The sequence below is a fragment of the Hydra vulgaris genome, chromosome 06, assembly GCF_038396675.1.
Source record: "Hydra vulgaris chromosome 06, alternate assembly HydraT2T_AEP".
NCBI classification, from domain to species: Eukaryota; Metazoa; Cnidaria; class Hydrozoa; order Anthoathecata; family Hydridae; genus Hydra; species Hydra vulgaris.
Window position 1 is genome coordinate 34,761,885 of NC_088925.1, and position 16,954 is coordinate 34,778,838.

At 27.1% G+C, this 16,954-nt stretch overlaps 1 long non-coding RNA gene across 1 annotated transcript; it reads right to left on the bottom strand.

Annotated features, from left to right (window-relative positions):
• Positions 1 to 3,362: 3,362 nt before the first annotated feature.
• LOC136081793 (uncharacterized) lies at positions 3,363 to 10,025 on the bottom strand. The gene is made up of 2 exons (XR_010639125.1): positions 9,310 to 10,025; positions 3,363 to 4,815 (listed from the first exon to the last, which is right to left on the bottom strand). It is a non-coding gene; the product is annotated as an uncharacterized LOC136081793 (long non-coding RNA).
• Positions 10,026 to 16,954: the final 6,929 nt, after the last annotated feature.

Genomic DNA, 16,954 nt, shown 5'->3' on the forward strand with positions numbered 1-16,954 from the left:
AGAAAGATTAGGTACAATTCTCCGTACCATTAGCTCGGGGTTTGCAATAAATATATCAGCTTTTGAAAATTTCACCATGCAAACTGCTGATTTGTACATTCAAAAACACTCTTGGTACTACATGCCGCAAAGTGTACACAAAATTTTGATGCATGGAAGCCTCATTATAAAAGAAGCCATCCTACCAATTGGTACATTGTCAGAAGAGGCTCAGGAGCATAGAAATAAAGACATTCGAAATTATAAGGAGTTCCAAGCAAGAAAATGTTCCAGAAAAGAAAATGTGGAAAACATGTTACATCTACTTCTTATAAGCTCTGACCCTTTAATCTCTTCTTTAAGGAGAGAAAAGTCAAAATCTAGTGACAGTTTTCCACAATCAGTTTTAGCCTTGCTAAGATAAGCTGAAGACTTGTAGGCAAAAATTGTTTTTACATGTTAGAAGAATGTAAAATATTGAAAAAAATTGGTTACAGTGTTTTCTTTTTTTTTAACATTAAATTTAATAGCTACTTTGCAAATACATTGTTATATTTTTATTTTCAGGATTCTGGTTTAGGCGATTTTTTTATACTGGTAATTTGGAAAAACAAAACTAAAATTTTTAACAATTATTTTTAACATTGTTTTTAAATATAGAATTAAAAAATACAAAATTTACAGTGCTTAATATTTCTAAGAAACGATAATTTAACATAGCAAAATAAAAATCATCATTTTTAAATTTTAAAATCTAACCAAATATAAAGTAAATACTAAAATTACAGTTCTTGACAAATAAAGACATTTTAAGAAATATAAGTGTTTTGCCAGATGTAGACAGATTTCATTTCTAAGAAAATAACTGTAGAATATTGAAACCACATAGGGAATTCCAAGTTTTAATCCTATTGCCTGAATTACTTTTTTAAAAAGAAACCCTTCTAATTTGCGACAAAAATTTAAATAAAATTAGAATTCTCACGTCAACATTCGAAGCCTTATTAATAATTTTGAAAAACTTGTCAATTTATTGGAGGAAACAAAAAATTGTTTTAATATAATTTATTTGACTGAAACTTTTATATTCCTCATTTTAAATTAATTTCTCTACTAAGGGAAGTAAATAAACGCGGCGGAGGAGTTCTTATATATGTAAACGTGGAATAGCCACGTTTGTCCACGGGATGCCATTTGACTTTTTTTTTTGGAAAAAACATCAGATTTTAGCCCATTTAAAAATAAAAATTTAAAAGTTAAAGATACTAAAAAATTTTCATATACATTACAGTTTCTAAAAACAAAATCATTTAGTTTTTATATTTTGTAGACGTTTAGGTATACGCATTAAAAGGTTGCGTAACAGCGTGACAAAAATTATCTAGCGTTTTCCGTCATTGAAGAAATGACAGTAGTTCAGCTCTTGTGGATATTTTGAAATATTTTTTTGTTATGCCTTGGATTATTAAAAGTTGTTATAATAGTTTCATAACATTTTTAAAATGTTTTATAAATTTAAATGGAGACACCACATAAATATATCAACGGAAATTAAGTCACACCGTGACGTCACGGTGTGATCAGTACAAAATCTTTGAATATTAAGACAATAACATCATTAAAAAGACAGTTGAAACAAGAGAAACCAATTTATTCGGATTTTTATAAGATTGGTATAACAATAACGTTTAACAAAACAGTTTATTTATAATAATTTCAAAAAAGTCTTGTAAAATTCAACTACGTTTTTTTATTAAATTTTATCTTGTTAACTAAGTATGATGCACTTGAATAAGGTTTCATTTCCATTTTATCATTAAACTGTTTTAAGCAATGGACACTAAATATTCCAGGCGTTTTACAAGCATTATTAATGATGTTTCCAAGTTCTGTGCCATCAAAAGCAGTTTTAATTTTTTCAGCCGCAACCATAAAAACGTTTATTTGACTTTCATCTCTGACGGCTTTATAAAATGCTGTTGCGTCATTAATCAGAGCCTCTCTTCGAACAATTTTTTGTGTTGCTGATCTTTTTATGGTTACTCCTATACCATCGCATGGTCCTTTACCATAAGAGGTTGCAAAGTAATTCCAGCAAACTTTAATTTTGTGCTTGCTTTCAAGCCATGGAATTGAAGCTACTATGTAACAATTTTTAAATTGACTGCTAGGACCATCAGACCAAACTTGCAAGTATTTTACATCCTTTCTAAGGTTAGTTATTAACCAGTCAATAAAATAAATAACTGAACTTCTTGAATGGTTCAAATCATCAGAAATAATAACGGCAGATTTACAAGAGTCGCCATGCCAGCTAACAGCAGTAAATAATGTTACTAATTTTTTGTTCCAATGTGCTGACTGAACTTCATCCTGCCAGAAAGTTGAGAAGTTTTCTGCAAAGTCAATTTGTAACAAAACTGAATCGTGATTGCTTTTTAAAACTTTTAAAATTGGTTTTCATAACTCATTGATTGTTTTCCTTTTATAAAGTAATGCAAAAGAAATTTGGGGAGCATTTTGCAAACATTGTTATACAAAATTATGGCTTTGTCTTTTTTTATTGCTTTTTCGAGGTATTTAGTTCCATTAAGTTGCGTAACTTTCTCCCAAAGGTACCAGGTAATTTCTTTATTGTGGTTTTTTTCATCTAATTAGTATGTTTTGAGAAATAACTTTCCGTCCTTACAAACTTCACAAAAATTATTCCAACAATTATCATTTTTCTCGTCACACACTAAAGCATTTGGTAAAGCATGCGAATAAAGGGAAGTTTTTAAATCAATGAAATGTAATGCTTTGAGTGACAAGATAATGTTTTCATGTTTTTGACATGAACAAACATTTCTAGGCATTAAGCTTGATAAAATTATATGGCCTGGTCTTAAACTAGCAAACTTAGATTTACTGATTGAAAAATCAGTGTGTTCGTTTTAAATATTTGATATGCTTCACTTATATTTATTGTTAAATAACTTTTTTGTATTTTCTTTTTTTCTTTATTACTTCTTAAAACAATCGTATCTCTTACTCCAGGTGCCTGACGGGATATACCATCTTGTTCAAAAAAACTAATGACGCATAGCTTCGTTTTATCATTAAAAGCATTAGGTCCATGTGTTGGTTGCATATCTGGTAAATCTTTGTTAAACTGAATTGCAAGTTGTTTAACAACAGTTGCTTTTTTAAGAAGAGAATTTGGAAGAGCACATATTAGTTTTTTAACAGCTTTACCAAGTGTACAACATGATTTGAAAGCAGGATGTTAGATGTTATTTTAGATGAAGAAAGCAGGATGTTAGATGTTATTTTAGATGAAGAAACTCTACTCTTTTTTTTCTTAACTTGTCCTTTAAACGTGCTAATTCAACATTAGAATTTCGTTTTTCCTTTTTCCGTATCGAGTCCTTTTCCTTTATATAATCCGGACCAAATTTTTGCATTTTTCTTTCTCTATACTTTCTCTGGCGTTCAACATGTGTCAGAGGCATTTTCATTACTTTCAACGAAGAAATAAACAATTTGTTTGTGAAAGTTTACTTTTTATAAGAATTGTATAAACAATAAACATTCAGAATAACTTCAGCAATGGCGCGACAAAATTTAAGAAAAACTAAATAACAAAGGTGTTGGTAAAATATGTCTACATATTTACAGGTACACCTACACGTTTAATAAAAAAAACTATGTTAGTTACATTAAAGGAGATTTCAAAACTTATCCACAAATAAAAAACAATAAAAATACTATAAATGTTAAACCAACATTTTTATAAAAATTAATAACATTTTTATAAAAATAAAAATGCGTAACATTTTTATAAAAATTAGTCTTTAAAAAATTTAATTTAAAAAAATGTCACAACTTGACATAAACTTAAGACACATAACACAAAAACTAAATATATTTAAATATAAATATCTATTGATATTTATTGCCCTATTTTAGTAACAAGTAATTTATAAATATTTATTTAAAATAAATAAATATTCTTACGCTAGATGAAAAATGAAAAATGTTACTATTAGTGTCACGTCGTGACATGTCACAGCGTGACAAACTTAAAGAAGACCAAATAGAAATTTCTCAATGAAAAACTATTTAATTATTATAATAAATTTTCAATTTGAAAGGCAAGAGCCCCATCTAAATTTTGCGTGAGACAAATATACATAGAAAATTAAAAAAGTTTTAAAAAAAAAAAGGTTTCAAAATGATTTACTAGAAAAATAATTTAAATTTGAAGTCTAAAAAAATTTGTTTAAAGTTTAAACATCAAATCCTAAAATTCTTTGAAAACCAGTTCTACATGTTACATGTTTTTAGAAACTACAAACCTTTAACTTTTGAATGATACATTTAGTTTTTTATTTTCTAGGATTTGAAATTAGCCCTTTATCATGTTAGGAATGATTTAAGTCTATCTGATGGCGATAAAGAAATTTTAACTATTGAAATTATAAATCAATCAAAAAACTTATTACTAAGTTGTTATCGACCACCTGACGGCGTGAGTGAGAACTTGAGCATTTTTTTTTTGAACTAAGTATTTTTAAAAAAGGTATTAAAGAAAAAAAAAGATTTTCATTATTGGGGACCTAAATATGAATTGTTTTCTATACAATGAAGATAATAAAATTAAAAACTTTTACGAATTTTTCGAAACTGGAGCAATACCCTTGATTAATCGTCCAACAAGAGTAACAAAAAACTCAGCGTCTTTGATCATTACAACATCATTACAACAGATATATACGACAACGATATCCAAACAGGTATCCTAAAATCGGATATATCTGATCATTTTTCCAATATTTTTGTTGCTTAAATCAAACTCTAAAAATATAACCAAATCAAATAAAATTAAAATACGCACTTTTAACGAAACACATATGAGCCCCTGAGATACATAGTGGTATAAGTCACTCATATCTAGTTTTGAGATACAGAAGCATTTAGTAGATATCATATCATAAATCGTCAAACTGTTTTAGAGGAAGTAAATAAAAACAGCATCATTATCGATATCATTAGACTTATACCACTCTGCCATATAATAGAATAAACAAAATGCTAACCATTGGTGGCAATAACTCAAAATATTGAAAAAAGTGACTCGTACCACTATGCATCTCATGGGCTCATATAAAACAATTTAAAAACCGATTATCACTCCTACACTGAAAACATATTAACTTTAATGAAAACAAAATTTACGATTTAAATTACGATTGAACATTCATTTCTTAAATGGTTTGAATATTTAAGAACATTACCACGTAAAACTGTTGAAAGTGACGGTTTTTTTCGAAGTCGATTGCTATGAGTTCCACACTGACGCTTAAGTTCAATATTATTTGTAACTGTTTTAATTGATTTAAATTTAGTTTTTTTGAAACATTTTATTCCGTGTATGACGCTAATTTTCTTATCATTTAGGCGGGGTCCAAAATTCTATATTTTTTGTTTAACCAAGTTATTCTTTATTAATTTTTTATAGAAAAGTTTGAAATAATTCAGTTTTTTCTATTTTTTTTTGTGGTTGGCCTTCTACTTCTATTTAAACATTTTTAAAGATTTTTAAAAAAAAAAAAACGTATAAAAGAAAAATCTTTGCAGCGGTTATTTAGCGTACAAAGTTATGCAACTTTATGTTAAAATTTATGCAATTTAAATTTTAATTGGATAAATTTGAATTAAAATGAATAATAGTTGCGAATAATAGCCATTTTAAAACGTCTGCAAAGTGAAATCAATGAATATCGCTACTTAAAAGGTGTTGACAAAAACAAGCAAGGCGATAGTTTTTTAAATAGACGTATTTCTATGAACGAATCCCTTAAAAAACTTTTTGACATTTTCTGCTTCAATCCACAACGTCGTGAAAAGCTAGAGAAGTTTTTCGGTATTTCAATGAATGCTGAAGATTACTCGTATCTAGAAAACATGCGCGGTAACAGAAATTTTACATGTCAAAATGTTCATAAAACTTTCCATCAAAAAGTTATTAATGACAAAAGAAAAATGGAGAAAAAGATAAGAAATGAAAAAGCAGTTTATCAGACAATGTACGTTGATAATGATGATAGCAAGTTAAGTGAATTTGAAGACGAAGATGAATTTCTTGAAAAAGAATTAACAAAAAATGAATATCAGTTCTTTGAAAAAGACAATGAACCAATTAAAAAAAAAGAGAGTTATGTTTTATGTTTTATGATGAGAGTTATGTTTTATGATGAGAGTTATGTTTTATGATGTAAGTGAACCAAAACTGTCATTCATGACGAGATCAAAATCACAATTAATATTTGAAGATAGTTCTCACAATACTTATGTTCCACCTATTGTGCGACAATCAAAAAACTTAGTCTTAAGTGATATCTACCATGCATGTGCAGAGTTAGATGGAGAGGGATTCTCGATGAGGGAAATGCAAATTGCACTGAAAGTAATCGGCAATCGAATTTTTAAAACAAAATGGAAAATTCCAGATGAATCTGACCGCATATCTAAGTACGATAAAAATGATTTTGAAGCTATTGAGAACACAATTACTGATTCTAACACATTCCCAACACGCAGTGCCATACGTAAAATACTAAAACAGATGCACGCGTATTCTCTTGGCTTGAATGCAGTCAGAGTTATTTAAGCTAAAAATAGTGGCGATATAATAACTCACGCAACTGACTCTACCACTCAGAAGCATGTTGGGACCTTTGCACCTTCTGGTTTGCATATTAACCGAGAATATTATTTTCCTTTGCCTACATTAGCAATTGCTTCAGAAACTACAGCAAATATTGCAAATGGAATAAAAACAACATTCGAAATGTTACAGGAAGCCTCAAAATACATTTCAGAAGAACTATACCAGATGGTAGATTTTCATATGGCAGACCGTACTGTTCATAATATAGGAATATCTAAAATCACAGCTGATATAATCGATAGAGAAATTCCTGCTGTTTCACTGTTTTGCACTTTACATACAGCTTTAGGTTTAGACAGAGCTATTGAAAAAGTTCTAAACCGAATTGAAAATGAAATGAATATGGATAACCTTTTCAAAGGCTTTCTGTTAGATATATCTATTAACAAAAGTACGGAAACGTTATCCTTAACCTTTCTATCATGGGTACTAAACTTGTTTGGTCCGAGTTTTATTCAAAAACCATAGAATTATCATAAAGAATTTAAAAATTTTTTTTTTGAATTCAAAGATGTTCGATTTGAATGTCTTTCGAAATGTTCTTCTATGGTTTGCTTTCACTGGGATGACTTTAAGGAGTTTTTTTAAACCAATATGAATACATCACAAATAAACTTGCTTGTTTAGTCCGAGATTCTATGAATTTTGATTACATTATAGTTACTTTAGTCGTGGTAGCAGCTTTTGGAATGCAAGTCATTTCACCATTTTTCTGTAAAACTAAAGGAAAAGCCACGCATTCTAAACTGCAAATATTCTTTAGCAAATGTATGCAAGCCTATCTAATGATGTCATAAATGAACAATTCTTTGAATTTAAAGAGCCATGTGTTCAAGGAGTATCAAAGAGAATTTTCGAAAATCTCATTAAAGAAGATTATAGCTTAGAAGTTGTTGATGTAGTTCGAAAATACGCATCAAAGTACTTTGATGATTGCATTGTTCTTGCAAATATAGTTCGGCAAAGTTTAACTATAATTTTTCAACACCAAAGAGGAAACCGTTATGGGTTTGGAGAAAGAAACAATGATCGATTACCTGATGAGTATTACTTTTTTAATCAAGTCGTTGGAGTCGATAAAACAGTTACAAATGATATTGAACTTGAGCGTCAGTGTGGAACTCATAGCAATCGACTTCGAAAAAAAGCGTCACTTTCAACAGTTTCACGTGGTAATGTTCTTAAATATTCAAACCATTTAAGAAATGAAGGTTTAAATAATTTAGGAATATTTCGGAAAATAGGTCCTATTGTTAGAAAATTGAAAGTATAGAATACATTTGGAACCAGCGACAGATTCAACTAAGACAAAGCGGCTTAACTAAAAAAGAACAACAAGCTTTACATCAGGCGTCCAGGAGATATTCTTTTTAACTTGTTTAAAACTACAAGGCGGCCCATTTACTAGCAGATCAGATGTCAGTGACTATATTGAAAAAAAGTAAGATCTGATAAAATGTCAAAAACGATTGAAGAATGAAGTAATTTATTTTAGAAATACAAGTAGGTCATTGCCGCGGAAATCAACTCTATTTAAAATCATAATTTTTGATAAAAATACAAAAAAGCGCCGTCTTATGTATATAGAAGAATATGCTACTAATTTGAAGGCTCTACTTAGAAAGTCATCACAGCAATCCACAATCACCCACGATGACTTCCACAAAGTTATTTCGCACGTTCAATAGAGGTCGAAACAAATTATTATTAATATTACACATCTTGATGATGTGCAATGTCTAATTTTTGTGTTATTTATAACTAAGCATAATGATTACATTTTTTATTAATAAAATGAAAAAAAAAATTTACCATGTGTTTTACATCGCTAATATTTGAAAATAATAATGATTTCATTTAATTTAACAGTAAATTGTTTTGTCAAAAAAATCACTTTTATTAAAATTGAAGTAGAAGGCTAAATATTGATAATGAAGTAAAAAAACATTGTGAAATTCGAAATCAGCATAAAAAATTAATTAATAAAAAGTGGTTCAACTACAAAAAATCCGAAAAAAGTTAATTTTAGGCCCCCCCCCCCCTACTATCATTGTAAAAACATTAAATCCAAAAAATATAAACAACCCGTGGGTGACCAGGGGATTTAAAAAATCATCAAAAATAAAACAGAAGCTTTATATAAAATATCTTAAAACAAAATTATACAAAATACAAATACTACATTTAGAGATTTTTAGGTACAAGTGGATAATTGCACTAGTTCCAACGAATTATCTTCTAAACTATCTTTTCAAGAGTTTGAAAAAGCTTTCAAAACTCTTAAAAAAAATAAATCAGCATCTATAGGAGCATCTATACGCCAAGGAGTTTTTCCTGAACAACTAAAAATTGCTAAGATTACTCCAATTTAAAAGAAGGTAATCAAGCAAATATCAGTAATTATCGCCCAATCTCTGTTCTCTCCACATTTTCAAAAATACTAGAACGTTTTATGTACAATAGATTATACAACTATCTTCATTCTAATAATTATACTATTAATTATACATTCTAATAATTAACTATCAATTCGGCTTTAAAAGAAATAATTCTACAGAACATGCAGTTATCCAATTTGTACGTGAAATCTCTAATTCTTTTGAAAAGTCTAAATATACCTTAGGCATTTTCATCGACCTTTCGAAAGCATTTGATACTGTCGATCATGAAATTTTACTACAAAAGCTAAAAAATTATAGATTAAATTGTAAAGTTATAAAATGGTTCAAAAGTTATCTATCCAACCGTAAACAATTTGTTTTCAGCAATAATAAAACTCTTTTATACTATGAATGATGAACTTAAAAGTATATCCAAATGGTTTAAATGCAACAAACTAACTCCTAACATTAAAAAAACAAATTGGGTTCTTTTCCACCCAGTCTCTATAAAAGCTTATTTACCCCAAAGTTTGCCTAAAATTTTTATTGATGATGTTGAAATAAAGAAACATAATGCAAGTTCTTAGGTGTTTTTCTTGATGAAAACATCACATGGAAAACACATATCGATTATATTGGTACAAAAATTTCTAAAAATGTTGGAATTTTATATAAAACCAGAACATATTTATGTAAAAAAAGCCTAACTCAACTTTACTACTCTTTAATTCATAGTTATTTAAATTATGCTAAAGTTGCATGGGGAAGCGCTGAAAAAACTTAAAATGACTTTATCGCCGTCAGAAGCATGCAATCCGTTTAATAAATTTTGCGAATCGATACACTCATTCCAAACCACATTTTATTAAAATGGAAGTTCTCAACACTTATGAGCTTAATGTTTTTAATGTTTTGTGCTTTATGTATATGTGGAAAAATGACATATCTTTACCCGTTTTACACAGTTTTGTATTGCATATCGTGCACCGTATCTTTGGAATAAAATTGTTTTGTCCAATTTCGATATGCATTTTACTTTTACCATTTTCAAATATAAACTAAAAAATTTATTTATCTTAATGGATGATGTAGTCAGATTTTTTTAATTATAATTTTATATTTTCTTTAGAACTTTTATTGTTAATTACGTTTTATTTTGTTGATTATGTTTTGATGTAGTTTATATGCACACGCTTGTAAATGGTACTGATGATAAGATCAGTACGATCTTCTTTCAGAAACCTTGTTTGTGTTTGTGAAAGAAATTTATTTACTAAGACATCAAATGTAAATTAAAAAAATTAAAAAATATATACATATATAAATACGGAAATTCTAATTGTATGAAAAAGTTTTAAAAAAATAAAATATGAGAATTCTCATATTTTATTTGGTAATTTCATTTCTCTGAAAATTTTCACACTTTATTTTTTCTTAAACTCCCTCATACATTTTTTCTTAATCTCTCTCATACATTTATTCTTAAACTCCCTCATATAATTAGAATTTCCGTATTTATATTAGATTTACCACAAACAAATCTATAACACTTTTTGATTTATATTAAATCTAAAACCAAGAACGTTTTTTTATTTATATTAAATCTGAAGCCGAGAACATTTTTTGATTTATAATAAATTTGAACTCAAAAACATTTTTGATTTATATTAAATCTGAATTCAAAAACACTTTTTGAATTAACAACAACAATATTTTAATGTTTATTGACCATTTATTTTTATTTCTTATTTTATTTTAAAATTTAACGAACAGCTGTAGCGATATAACTTATTGTATAGTTATAAATAACAAATAGGGTTGAGCTTTTACGGTAGAAACAATAAATACACGAAAAACATCAATGTACAATATTGTAACTTACATTGAGTTACACTTAAAACGTTTTAATATTTTACCGTTTTTAGCCTTATTTTAAGCGAAAAGCTTAATTCTCATAAGTGCAACATAGCGTAAGATACAGTATTGTAAATCGATGTTTTTCTTGCATTTAGTTTACCGTTTTTACAAAAAAGCTCAACCCTGATAACAAAATATTAACTTGAATAATCTTTCGATTAAAGAGAAAAGTAATAAAGAGAAAAGGCAAGATCATAAAAGCCAGAATTTTCTTGTAGTTTTATTCTTTTTTTATTGAATCACAATTAATTTTGCAGTAGAAAAAACATTCAAGTTGCCTAGTAACCTTAATGCTTCATTGATTAAACGTGTAAACTAAACAGCTTCCTGCTGATTGCAAATTGGTTGTTAGAAGGAATACCGTTTAATAATTTTTTAAATTTTATTAAATTTTTATATTTGCTGGGATTTTATAGAAATATAAATATACATAAATGTGCAATTTGCTTTCCTCGCCATATTTTGAGTAAGAATTGGATTAATGAAAATATTTTCAATAAATAATATTATGCTGCAGTATTAAAGTTGATAAACACTTGCATCTTGTATATTTATGCTATTATTTAAGACAATAGAATGAAATTACCCGGAGATGGGGCGATGGATATTGATATTGAAATGGGTGCCATGGAATCAGACCTTGACCCAACATTAACTTCTTTTCAGGCATCTGCAATTATAGCAGTATGCGCAGCAGTATTAATCGGTAACGGATTTGTTTGTGCATTGAACTGTTTTAAAACCCGAGCGCAAGGGTTTTATTTAAAATTTGTTCTTATATCCGCAGCAATGAACATGACAGCATCACTTGTTTGTATGCCTTTAATGGCTTCTTGCTTAATACAAGCGGAATGGCGGTTTGGTTATTTATTGTGCAAAATGACCGGAGTAATATGTTTCAGTAGCATAATTGTGACAATGTTTTTTTGTATATTGGCATCTCTTAGCAAATGTATTTTATTTAGTAAAACATTGTTTCCAAAGCGTGGATTAAGTTTAATGACAGAACGTGACTTTATTATTATTTGCTTAGTGCTTGGTTTTGTAGCATTTTCATCGTTAGTGCTATTTTTGCTCGTTGATTATAAAAAAATGCGTCAAGATCCACAAAGAATGATGTGTACTTATGCAAACTCTCCTAATATAACTGGTTTTCGTATGTTTTACGTTGCGTATTCTATTCTACTTACTTTTGCAGATTTACTTTTAGTTATACCATTTTCAAGCCTTTCTTAGCGTTGCAAGAACATTTAATAATGTTGCTTTTATTGCAAGATTTCTGAATAACTTAAAAATGTAAATATGTATATAATTAAAAATTGTTAAATTGTCACATATATCTATATATATATAATATATATATATATATATATATATATATATATATATATATATATATATATATATATATATAATATATATATATATGATTTATATAAAAAATATATATACATATATATATATATATATATATATATATATATATATATATATATATATATATATATATATATATATATATATATATATATATATATATATATATATATATATATATATATATATATGTATATATACAATGATTTATAAAAAAAACAAAAAAACATTCACAATAATTCAAAATATATATAATTTTTAATACAATTTATTTCATTAGGTTTCGTTACCCAAATTTCCTATAGTATATTAATGAAAAAAGTTAACCTGTTTCTATGCGCTAAGACCTTTTTAATCTTTGGTTTGTGTTTTGGAGAAAAGAACTTTATAAAATAATAATAATTAAATTAAATTAAAAATTGTTAAAAATTATTATTTGAGAAAAGTTACTTTGTATTTTTTAATTAGAGTTAAAGTCTAAGTTAAAAAAAAAACAAATAGATCACTATCATTCAAATATAAATGGGCAGTCAGAGTTTTAATTTATCCGTAATTTATAGCAGATAACGAGAGTTCTATAAACACATTTACCAACTTCTGTACGAGAAAGGCAAAGCTATTTCATGATAAAATGCTAAAAAAATCCACGGGCTTAACAAGATGCAATATATATATATATATATATATATATATATATATATATATATATATATATATATATATATATATATATATACGATTTTGCACTCTCAACATTAAAAGAATTTATATTTATGTTATTTTATACATTACATATTCTAATATACTTTACATATTCTAACATATATTACATTATGTAAAATACATTACATTTTGAAACGTACACTACATTTTGTAGCATACATTACATTTTGTAACATTACGTATTTTAACACACATCTACTTTTGGATGTGTAATGTTTTATTAGTTTCATCTTTTATATAAGCTAGAAATAAATAAAAAATATGCATTCATTCGCCGAATGCAATAATTTGCTCTTAGTCGCTTAATCAGGGTTTTATAAAACATCTATTTCCCTAATCTGTGTTTTCTAAAATATTCGCCTGTGTTATATATATATATATATATTTATAATCTTTTTTAGACCTGACAAACCAAAGTTCTGCTCTCTGTTTTTTTTTAGTTTTCGAAGTTACTATTTACTAACAGTTGTTTTTAAATAATAATAATTTTTTTTTTTCTTTTTAATTTTTTTTCTTTCTCAATAACGTTTTATTATGATCAACTTGATACGGTTATGATTAGTATTCAAGTCAAAAAAAAAGAAATTTGGTCTCAAAGACATGTTCCTTTCTTCTAATTTGACAAATAGCAAATAAAATAGCATTTATAAAAAATCTTGTTTCAAACAACAAAGAAAAATATGTTTATCTCACACTCGTTATAAAGAAGCATCTTAACATTACATAAATGCTTTAGAAGTATAGATCTTGGGTTCCACGTGCTCTAAGTGACAAAAACAAAAATTTCCAAGAAATGCGTAATCGAAAAACTCAAGAGTTAGGTTCTAAGCAGCAGGATGTAGTTTTTTTTGTAGCACAACAACGGCCGCCATCACAGCGCAAATACGATCACGAAATGCATTTAAATGTATGACGGAGAACTGCAGCTACACCCACTATACTCTCCCAATATGAAACCAACAGATTTCAACTCGTTTAGAATTTGAGCCGAAATCAAGAGATTTACACTAATTTAAAGTCTTGATGAATATTAAGAAAAGGTTGTGTTTATATTTATATGTTCTATTTCTTTTTTCACTCTCCCTAAGGTAAACTTATTTAAATTTCTACAAATAGTTTGCTTCAAACTTACGTCAGTTTTGAACAAAAACTGAAAACCTTTTGGCGTACATACGCCAGTTTGCGTACTTAGATTTTAAAAACTATTTTGTACTAATACTTTCAGTATCTGGATTTAGAAAAACTGATTCTAACGCCATTTTTTCATAAAGTTTTTTTTTAATTTTTCTTTTAATTAAAATATAAAATGTATTTTACAAAAAAAATAATGCGCTGATTAAAAGTTGTAGAAGTATGTTTAAATGCAATAATGAAGTGGAAGAATAATTAAAAATTAGATCATTAGTCAATTAATCATTAACTGCATTAGTGATTAATTGGCAATAAAAATTGTCTAAATATTAATCAAATAAAAAAAAAAGATTTTAAAATTTGAAAACATCCAATTTTGGGGGGGCTCTAATCTTCGGCGTCCTGTGATTCAACCGAATCCTAAATTTCAATTTAGAACCGAATATGAGAAATTTATTACACAACCGAAAATATTAACGAAAAAAATTAGAACCGAAATAATTTCAATCGAATTTTCGATCGAAAGTCATAATTGTATTTAGAACCGAAAAATTTTGGTAGTGGGACGTCAGAGCGAAAAGTTTAAAAGCGAAAGAACGTGAGAGCGAAAAGTTTAAAAGCAAAAACCGGGAAATCGAGTATCGTGATAATTCAGCAATAACAACAACAACAACAATGTTATTATTGAGATAATTTTTTGTGATTTTGTTATTATTTCAATGTTATAATACAGATTATTTGGCGTTTGAATTTTTTTTTTTAATTGTTTATATATTTTATTTTTTAGTTATCGTTTAGAATTATTTATATATTTGGTATTCTAGCTGAGAGTTATAGTTACAGTTATAGTTTATTAGATTAAATTAATAAAAAAACTTATTGTATATAATTTAGAATTATTTATTTATTTCGTATTTTAGCTGAGAGTAATAGTTACAGTGCGACAAAATAGTATAAAATCTTCAATAAAAATTATTTTTGCTCTATAAGTTATCTGTTAAAAAATAGACTTGCATAATTTCTTATTGATATTATTTCATTTTAACTTCTTTTTTGATTTTTATACATTACATTTCAAGCAAAAGATTGTTTCTTTGTTTAAATAAAAATTATTCTTAAAATTAAAAAGATGCAAATTAATAATGTGCTTTTATTACGATTAGGTATGGTGAGTTAGGCTGTTTACCCTTGATGCTTTTAGAAATGATTAGATAGTTAAACCTCAAGAATTGATGTTTAAATTTTTAGTCATAAATTAAAAGCTAGAGCGAATATATCAACGCAACATATTTGAAAAAGAGACATATGAAGGTTAGTTTTTAATATGAATTATTATCTAGTAGATAATAATATCTACAAATATTCCTATTTATGTAAGTTAAGGCAAACTTTTATCAGTTTATATTTATCAAATTTATCACTTATGTTTATGATCTGTTATAAGAAATAATGTCCTCTTTATAAAATTTTTTTAAACTAATGTATGCACTGACTATTTTAGTCCTAAAGTTAATATTTTCTCTTGCTATTTGATATATTTGTGGATTGGTTGGGTTAAATATTGTTATTTGTTGATTTTTTACAAAAATATTGTAGATGTATGTTTTTGAAGTTTTATGTCTTTTTTAAGGGTAGTTTTTGGGCAAATGTTGATAGATTTTAATGTTCTTAAGTAAATCTGCTTTATTTTGCGTTTAATTTTGAGATTCCTTGCACTCAGTAATAATGCGCTTTGAATATGCAATATGGTTTTTTGAGTCTTCTAATTAGGTGAATGAGCTAAAGCACTGTCATTATTGGTCTGTGTTTATTTCTACATTTAAGCCAATTTGAATAAGAGGTTAAAAAAATATTTGATATTTTAATTCATATAATGTTTAATAAATTATTCTTGTGCTAAAATTCAGCCTTTAAATTTATTGTCAACTTATGATATGTTTTTAAATTTATAAGCATACATCAATGCAAACATCTCTATAAATATCTATAAATATCTTATCTCTATAAATCCTAAATCCATCCTTGTATGGAACACTTTCGCCATATCTTGGGCGATCTTCTAGTGATGCCCTTTCTCTTTTAGACAAGGTGCAAAAATGAATTGTTTTTGCACCTTGACTTGCTCTTGCAGCAAACAAGGAGCTGCTTTTGCAGCCAACCTCCAACTATTATAACATTATCGTAATGTTGCTTCTCTTTCTATTTTTTATAAATACTACAATGGACACTGCTCTAAAGAGCTAGCGTCACTTATGCCATCTACTAAAATTCATTTTTGTATTACTCATCATTCAATAAAGTCTAATTGTTTTACTATGACTGTTCTTAAGTGCTCCCAAAATTCTTATTTGTCTAGCTTTTTTCTTTAAACTTTTTTTTTCACTTACTTTATCTTGTTTTCCTGATTCATATAGTTCACAATCTATTAATTTTTCTGTTATTTGTTATCTTGCTCTATAAATTTTATCTTTTCTGTAGCAGTAGTTGCTTGCAGCCTTGTTAGAAATAAAGATGTTAAAAAAAACAAAAACATTTCCATTGTTAGCCCAACGTATTGTATTAGCTGGGATGTTATGCATTTTATACTTTTTTTTTTGTAAAAAATTCAAAACAAATTCATGAAGTTTATACTTCATAGAAGATAGATTAAGGCGAAATTGAATTGTTTAGAATTTTGCTTCCAAACAAAGTGTAAAAGTTGAGATACCAATAATAAGAGGTCAAGTTTTTAGTT